This window comes from Pelophylax lessonae (genome assembly GCF_965119305.1).
Source record: "Pelophylax lessonae genome assembly, chromosome: 2".
In the NCBI taxonomy this organism is placed as follows: Eukaryota; Metazoa; Chordata; class Amphibia; order Anura; family Ranidae; genus Pelophylax; species Pelophylax lessonae.
Window position 1 is genome coordinate 332,314,187 of NC_138769.1, and position 9,082 is coordinate 332,323,268.

At 43.2% G+C, this 9,082-nt stretch overlaps 1 long non-coding RNA gene across 1 annotated transcript in view; it reads right to left on the bottom strand.

The window, feature by feature from the left end:
• The window catches only part of LOC309545210, a 34,732-nt gene extending 26,163 nt beyond the window's left edge, over nt 1-8,569 (bottom strand). Inside the window, exon 1 of the long non-coding RNA XR_014224882.1 lies at nt 8,470-8,569. This is a non-coding gene — a long non-coding RNA (uncharacterized lncRNA). The remainder of the gene's footprint in view (nt 1-8,469) is intronic.
• Nucleotides 8,570-9,082: the final 513 nt, after the last annotated feature.

The window sequence follows — 9,082 nt, forward strand, 5'->3', positions numbered from 1 at the left end:
CCCTAAGCATAAATCCCCCCCCCCCTTCCAGTACAAATCCACCTCCCCTGCTGAAACCCCCCCTAGCATCCCCATCCCCCAAAATTCCCAAGCTCAAATCCCCCCTCCACCCCAAAAAATCACCCCTCCTAGCACAAATCCTCTACCCCTAATTTTTCCCCTTTTAGTACAAATTTTCTCCCCCCCCCCACTCGAAATCTCCCCCTACCAGCATAAATAACATCTAAATCCTCCCACCTAGCACAAACCTTTTTCCCCCCATCGTCTCTCCCAGCACAAATCCCTCTAAATCACCACTCTTACCACCCCCCCCCCCAAATTTCCCCTCCTAGAACAATACATACCCCCTCAAGACCCCACTAAATTCCCCCTTACAATACAAATGCCCTCCCCCCAACTTTTTTGCGGTGTCCTCCCTTCTCACATGATACCACAGTGCCCAGAACAGCTGCCCCTCCTTCCCACTCCTTGCCCCGACTGTGCAACTGTGCATGGTAGACATTCAGTTTTAAACTTCAGCTTGTTCAATTAAACTTTAACAAATGACCCTGGAAACCATCTATGCAGTGCTGCACCAGATTTTGCACTCTCTAGTTTTTGTAAATCAACTCCATTGTGTTTCCCAGTGCTAAATCTTTCATCTTTCATCCAAATTCTAAATTGCTGCATTTGGAAATGTCAAAAGCCAATATAAAGGAACAGTAGTGGTTAAAAAAATGCACTTGTGGGTTTAAGTAATTTTTTGTATAATTCTCCTTTAAGGGTTGTGTGGCAGGGGGTGTGTCCTATGCCTACATACTTTTGCTAATAGGTGTCCCTCGTTCCCATGTCAAAAAGTTGGGAGGTGTGCATAAACTAATGCCCTGTACACACGTGCAGATTATCTGAAGACTTTTGTCTGCAGACTTACCAAAACCATATAATATGAGGTCAAACCTAAACACTTTCAATTTGTATGCAGTCCAGCAGGCCCTTGCACTACATAGAAAAGGTAAATCTGAAGACAAAAGTCTTCAGATAATCGGCACGTGTGTACGGGGCATAAGAGTGGAAATTCACTCTCTCAATCAACAGTGACTTTTTTTAGTCCTTATGCTGCTAGCGTTAGTAAATAGATAGTAAAGTATATCATGTTTACTTGTTAAAATTTTTTTTTACATTTCTTCCATTAACTTTCTGGTTTCCAGGCCTAAGCAAATTATGTCATACACCCAAGAAGACTTCAGGAGGGGAGGAGAAGTTTTCTCAACTAAACCCACCCTTCTGCCTGCATGCCTGAGATAAGGGCAGATGGATTCCAGGAAGTAAATGCTACATGAATCATGTACTCAAGATGGCAACAGGGGTGTTTTTCAAAGTGATTTCTCAGCTAAATAAAGCATGGTAACATGAATGGATGGGTGAACTTGTTTTGAATATTAAAAATGAATTAAAGGAGATATTTGGCCAAAGCTCTTTTGGCCATACTTCTGCTGTGGGTCACAGGAGTGCTGTAAGTTCTGCACTCCTGTGATCCAGATTCAGCCGACAGTAGGTTAAAGTCTGCTGATGCCACAGAGATGGTCCAGGCTTTGCAGGGATCCTGAGAATATTGTCAGGGTTCACCCAGATTCCTGACTGGCAGCTGGCTCAGCCTCTCAGCATGCTACTAAGATCCTGAGCCAGTGTTTCCTACCCCTTCTACAGCCCATCGCTCCATTGAGCCTGGGAGGGGTAGAGCAGAGGGAAGGGGACCTAATAACTGAGTGATCAGCGGTCTTTGATCGCTCAGTTCTCAGTGTAGAGGTGGCGGGGGACAGCTGCAACATCGGATCGATGCTGCAGCCATCTAGGTGAGAATGTATGTTTATTATTTTAGATTTACCCACTTCTCTTTTGAAAACAGTTTTTGGTTTGTGGTGCTCAGATACAGTTTAATTCTGCTTTAAATATTTTCTAGATTGGTATTTACATTTATTGCAATAAAGAAATCTACAATCTTCAGTAAAACCAGAACATAGCAGATATGTTTTTCCAGGATCATAGGTCATAGGAGAGCCAGATAGTTGTTGATTGAACCAGAACATAGAAGACATGTTTTTACAGGATCATAGGTCATAGGAGAGCCAGATAGTTGCTGATTGCTGCTTGGCTATTACTGTGTGAGCAGTGAAGTCTAAAACATTGATGCTGGGATGTTAGACCTAGAACTCAGTGAGAGGCACCCAGTGCTCCTAGGCATTCCCTACCCTTAAAGCGGAACTTCACTCTCTCAATCAACATTGACTATTTTTAATCCTTATGCTGCTAGCATTGGTAAATGGATAGGAAAGTATATCATATTTGCTTGTTTTAAACATTTTGTTTACATTTCTTCAGTTACTTCCTGGTTTCCAGGCCTAGGCAAATTATGTCATACTTCCCAGGAGTCTGCAGGAGGGGAGGAAGGGGGGTTTTCTCGGCTAAGTACAGCATAGACTGCCTGCATGCTTGGGCCACGGGCAGGTTGATTCCAGGAAGTAAATGCTACATGAATCATCTGCCCTTTTTCTCTTTTATATATTTTTATTAAATGTCATCATATACATAACAAATATACATAAAAAATATTAAAATAGTTAAATAGCATTTTTGTCTTGTGAAGTGTAGTTACAGTTTAACTCTAAATTGGATTGTAACCTTCCTTATCTAGGACCTAACAATAACCTAAACTGACCCCAAAAGCAACACTAACAAACTCCCTTCATCAAATTTCCTTTGCCAAAGGTATTCAAAAATAGATCAGCCTTGCAATCTTATCATAACTGTATATAATATTTCCTTATTTGTAATAAATTCATGAGTGTTAAGTCATATTTCATGTGAGTCAACAATGTATCAACTTTAAGAGCCCTAATATTTTACTTAATACATGTTTTACACTGGTCTCTAAGCTGGAGTAGTGATATATTAAAATCCCTTACTAGACAGAGTAAGAAAATGATTGTGTGACATTAGTAAACACCCTGAACCCTCAGAAACCATACCTGTAAAAAGAACGGACGAGTAAAAACCACAGTCACTGAAAAGGAGGGCCTTAGAAACAATACTTTCGTTTACTGTGAAGTAAGACTATTTCACTGATAATTCCACACCTACAAGAAATCATCCCTGCCTCCATCTATTAAGATTGTTCTGAGATATAAAAGACTGAGATGAACTATAGAGGCCTTGAAGTTGGTCAAGTACTCTTCTTTACTTACTGTCCCTGTAATGCCATAGGTAGGGAAAGGACGTAGGTGGTTTCACACCTTATTAGAATTAATAATTGCATAAAAATATTCACAAATTCCCCATGCTTTACAGAAAATAATTTTAGATAGGGCTAGTAAGGGTTAGACCTGAAATAAGTATAAAGATTACAAAGTGCTGGCAAAGGTTAGAACCGAAACAAGTAGAAAGGTTAGAAAGGGCTGGTAAGGGTTAGAATAGGAACAAGTATAAAGATTAGAAAGGGCTGGTAAGGGTTAGAACCAGTGGCGGCTGGTGCATTGGGGGTGCAGGTGCGCCGCCCCCCATCCATGCGTCCGCCCCCCTAATCTACATGCGGGGCGCCGGACGCATGGAGTTCAATGGGGTTTTTTTTTTCTAAATCACCTGATTAGAGCAAGAGGCTCTAATAGGCTTCAGAAAAGGATGGACCCGGGCACAGAGCACTGCGCCCTAGCCCACCCATTTGTGTGACAATAGCGAATGAAAATTCACTATTGTCACAAGGATCCTCCTCCTGGCCAATCAGGAAGTGGGTCCGAGACCAGCTTCCCGATTGGCCGAAAGGCAAACCCATGCCATTGGCCGAGAAGGAGGTGGGAGGACTCGAGCAGAGGTGGGGGACTGAGGAGAAGCCGCCGCTGCAGGTAAGTACACTGGTCTCTCTGCATTGAAGGGGGCACGGCACGCTGGTCACTCTGCAATGAAGGGGGCACGGCACGCTGGTCACTCTGCATTGAAAGGGGGCACGCTGGTCACTCTTCATTGAAAGGGGGAACGCTGGTCACTCTATATTGAAAGGGGGCATGCTGGTCACTCTGCATTGAAGGGGGCATGCTGGTCACTCTGTATTGAAAGGGGAAATGGCACGCTGGTTACTCTGCATTGAAAGGGGGCACGATGGTCACTCTGCATTGAAAGGGGGAACGCTGGTCACTCTATATTGAAAGGGGGCATGCTGGTCACTCTGCATTGAAGGGGGCACGCTGGTCACTCTGTATTGAAAGGGGGAATGGCACGCTGGTCACTCTGCATTGAAAGGGGGCAAGCTGGTCTCTCTGCATTGAAAGGGGGCACGCTGGTCACTCTGCATTGAAGGGGGCACGATGGTTACTCTGCATTTAAGGGGGCACGATGGTCACTCTGCATTGAAGGGGGCACACTATACATTGATTACTGAAGGCCCCTTTTCACTTTTGTGACCTCAAAGTTACGCAATGTTTTACAGCGTTTTTTGCCGCAAAAGCAATGCCTATTACATTACAGCCGCCACTGGTTAGAACCAAAACAAGTATAAAAATTAGAAAGGGCTGGTAAGAGCTAGTACCGAAAAAAGTAGAATTATTAGAAAGGCATGGTAAGGGTTAGAACCGAAACATGTAAAAAGAGTAGAAAAGGATGGTAAGAGTTAGAACTGGAACAAGTAGAAAGAGTAGAAAGGGATGGTATGGGTTAGATCCAGAATAAATCCCTTCGTTTTTGAAGCACTTTCAGAAACTGATTCAGTGCTTACTTAACCCCAGTTTACACTGAATGCGACATTGAAATCATGCTGCTTCACTTGAAGTAGGATGATTTTAAAGCTCCAGGTCAGTGCCATTTCAGGTGTGACTTGCCTGATGTCTATGCAAGTTGTACCTGAAATCGCAAAAAATAGTGTAGGAACCTTTTTTTTAATTGGTGCAGCACCGTGAAGTCGGAATCACACCGATTTGAACAGTTTCATTGCCAACAATAGGGTGTGACTTGTCATGCAATTTGGAACTGTCAAATCGCATAACAAGTTGCACTGGTGTGAACGGGGGCTCAGTATACAGCTTCTTTATCTTTTAACCCTTGCCTATGTTCCAGGCTGGTGCCATGGCATGAGAAGTTTCCTGTTTCAGGGTGGCTCCTTTCTCTTCCAGCTTCCTGTAGAGTTATTCCTGCATGCAAGGACAATAGTTGTGTATTTCTACACTGTGTGCATTAAATTGGTTCTAAGGCTTAAGGTTTTTTACCTACATGCATTCTAGTTTTTTACCTACATGCACCCCTAATAATTACCTGAGCCCCATTGGCTCCCGCTGCTGTCAATCACAGCCAGTGAGCCAATGAGGAGAGAAAGGGGGAGTGACCAAGCCGTTGCTCGGGAATGCGCCTGTTTGGATGCCCCTATTGCAAGCTGCTTGCTCTGGGGGCACTCGACAGGAGGGAGGGACCAGGAGCACTGGTGGGGGACCCAAGAAGAGGAGGATCGGGGCTGCTTTGTGAAAAACCCATGCACAGATGTATGACATCTTTATTTTTTTAAAAACGAAAAAGAAAGCCTTGAATATCACTTTAATAGAAACACCCAGCCCAGTAGACTGCTGCGGCATTCCCCTTCTCCTCCCTCCTCCTCCTTTCTCCAAGCTAACAGACTGACTCCAGACCGCACTGTCGCTATTAACTCCTCTGTGAAGACTGGAAGTTCAAGGAAGTGGCACTGAAAAAGCAGAAGTCAGCAGCATTGAAAGTTGTATAATGCAAGTGCTAGGGTAAGAATTTTAACAGATAATTTACTGAGGACTGCTTATTTTATTGAGCTCAAAGTGTTAAGCTAAGGGTTTTATACTAGCTTAAGTCATTAAACCCAAAAACAAAAATTAATATATTGCATCTACAGGCTAGTCAGGTATGGATTAATATTTCTCCCCACCTACTTTAGATGACTTGCTAGCCCTAGTATAACCCTTACTGATCAGAAATAATTGTCAGACAAAGCCTGCCAAGGCTACAAAAAGCATTTTGCATACTCTGTCAGTACACCTAAAACGAATACATAAATCATACCTCCCAAAATTTGTAGATGGAAACAAGGGAAACCTATTAGCAAAAGTATGTAGGCATAGGACACACCCCGTGTAACGTCCCCTTAAAGGAGAATTATACGAAACAAACTATTGGTTAAACCCACAAGCAGTGGCGTAGCGTGGGGAGTGCAGGGGGGGCCGGCCGCACCGGGCGCAACATCTGGGGGGGGCGCATCCGCAGTGTCACTCTGTCTGACTCTGACATACACAGTTCACACACTGTCTGCGGCTGCCTCCATCTTTAGGCTGGGAGATGTCCAGCGCAGCCGCCCTATGGCTGAAAATGGCGGGTCGGGGCGGGGCTGGACTGTGCCCCACCTGTCCATTGGTGAAGGGTAGCGTGGCGTTGCAAGCCAAGCCCCGCCTATGCCGCCTCTCTTCACTGCTCAGTCAGTTTAGCAGCGAGTGAGTCAGCAGCCTGGCGCTGTCACAGAGTGGGTTTTTTTTTCTAATCACCTGATTAGAGCCAGAGGCTCTAATAGGCTTTAAAAAGGGTGGACCCGGGGCACAGAGCAGTGCGCCCTGAGCCCACCCATTGTGTGACAATAGCGAATGAAAATTTGCTATTGTCACACGGATCCTCCTCCTGGCCAATCAGGAAGCGGGTCCGAGACCTGCTTCCTGATTGGCCGAAAGGCGATCGCATGCCATTGGCCGAGGAGGAGGCGGGAGGAGGAGGAGACGCGGGGAACTGAGGAAAAGCCACCGCTGAAGGTAAGTCTCTCTGGTCTGTGTGCAATGAAAGGGGGCACGATGATCTCTCTGCATTGAAGGGGGGCACACTGGTAATTCTGCATTGAAAGGGGGCACGCTGGTCTCTCTGCATTGAAAGGGGGCACGCTGGTCATTCTGCATTGAAAGGGGGCATGCTGGTCATTCTGCATTGAAAGGGGGCATGCTGGTCATTCTGCATTGAAAGGGGGCACGCTGGTCATTCTGCATTGAATGGGGGCATGCTGGTCATTCTGCATTGAAAGGGGGCACGCTGGTCTCTCTGCATTGAAAGGGGGCACGCTGGTCATTCTGCATTGAAAGGGGGCACACTGGTCTCTCTGCATTGAAAGGGGGCACGCTGGTCATTAAAACTTGTATTTAGATGCATTTTACTTTAATTACATCAGTATTTTCATAACAAACAATACATGTGCTTAGGGGGTAAGGGTTTCTTTACCTAATCTAGTGGAAGAGACTCGAGTGCTAAAATCCCGCGGGTTAGAGGGCGCAAATTACTTGCCTTGCCCCGGGTGCTGACAACCCACGCTACGCCACTGCCCACAAGTGCTTTTTTTTTTTACCACAACTATTCCTTTATATTGGCTTTTGAAATTTACAAATGCAGCAACTTAGAATTTGGATGAAAGGTTTAGCACTAGGAAACACTTTTTGAAAGAAAAAAAGAGTGCATTTTATTTTCGGGTAGTGATTCAGAAAATTTTGAAACTATTTCATTAGCATGAAAGCCTAAAGGCTCGTATACACTATGGAAAATCGGGCGAACATTTTCGCCCAAAGAATTTTCGTATGATTTTCGTATAGTGTGTCCAGAACTTTCTACAGACGATTCAGAATTTCCGTAAGAAAATTCTCAAAGGGACAAACTCCAAAAATGTTCTCGTGCGGGAAAAAAAACGAACGATTTTCATTTAATGTGTACTGTTTTCGTACCATAAGAAAAATCAGAAAAGAAAGACTGCGCATGATCAGAAACAATAAACAACAAAAAAAGCCTTTGTCGTACGAGAATTTTCGTACCAATTTTCGTAAGAAAATTCTTTCATCGGTTCTGATTTGCTGTTAAACAACGAGGAAAATCAGACAATCGTTCTCCCGATTTTCTAATAGTGTGTACTCCACTTAAGGCTCCTTTCACACAACAGGACCAATCAGGTCCACCTGTCTGTTTTTCAGGCGGACTTGATTGGGCCACCCATTCTCCTGTATGTGGAGGCGGATGTCAGCGGACATGTGTCCGTTGACACCCGCCTGGCATCTGATCCAACAAGATCCGTTGAAAACAGACGGATGGAGATATGTTCGCCATATGTCCAGCAGGTCAGATTGCATGAAAATGGACAGGCTGTCCGTTTTCATCCGATCTCCCCATAGAGGATAGTGGGGTCATCCGCCTGCTCAGCGGGGATCAACTAAGCGATCCCTGCTGAGCTAGCAGAGTCCGTCCAAAGGGATCTGCCCCGTGTGAAAGGGGCCTAACAGTTAAACACTACACAAGAAGCCCATCATACAAGTTTTTAAGCAGAAATATTTGAATAAGCATTCCTTTTCATTACAATTAACGGTAATCCTGTTATATTCGAAACAAACCATATAAGCAAAAAACATTTTTTTTTAAAGGAGTATAAAATATATTTATCAATAATAAAAACACAGTATTGTATAGTATACTTACTTCTAGCAATAAGAGTGGTGAAATCTAGAACAATCAATGAGGATCTAAATAGCAAAGTACAGTAATATACACCTGAATCTTGGCTCTGCACATCATGTATCTTTAACCTAGCACTATCTTCAGCAACATCACATTTATATTTAGCTCCATTTGATTGTATCATTTGAGGGGGTTCTCCCATTTTGAGAGTGCGTCTGAGCCAGGTTATTATACTGCCTTTATTCAGCGCTATACTGGAATGACAGGAAATGTTAGCTGTGCTTTTCTCATCCACAAACAGGGTATTTTCAGGACGGTAGGATGTTAAGTTAACCGTCAAACCTGGAAAATAGAAGCACAAGCAAATAACAGAACTGTTATATTTTTAAATATGTTTGCATTACTCATACTGAAATATTTCCAAATTACATTTTAAGTGTGCTTATACAAATATACTTATTAGGATGCCTAAACAATATAATATATATATATATATATATATATATATATATATATATATATATATATATATATATATACACAAAAACACACACACACACACACACACACATATATATATATATATATATATATATATATATATATATATATATATATATATATATATATATAT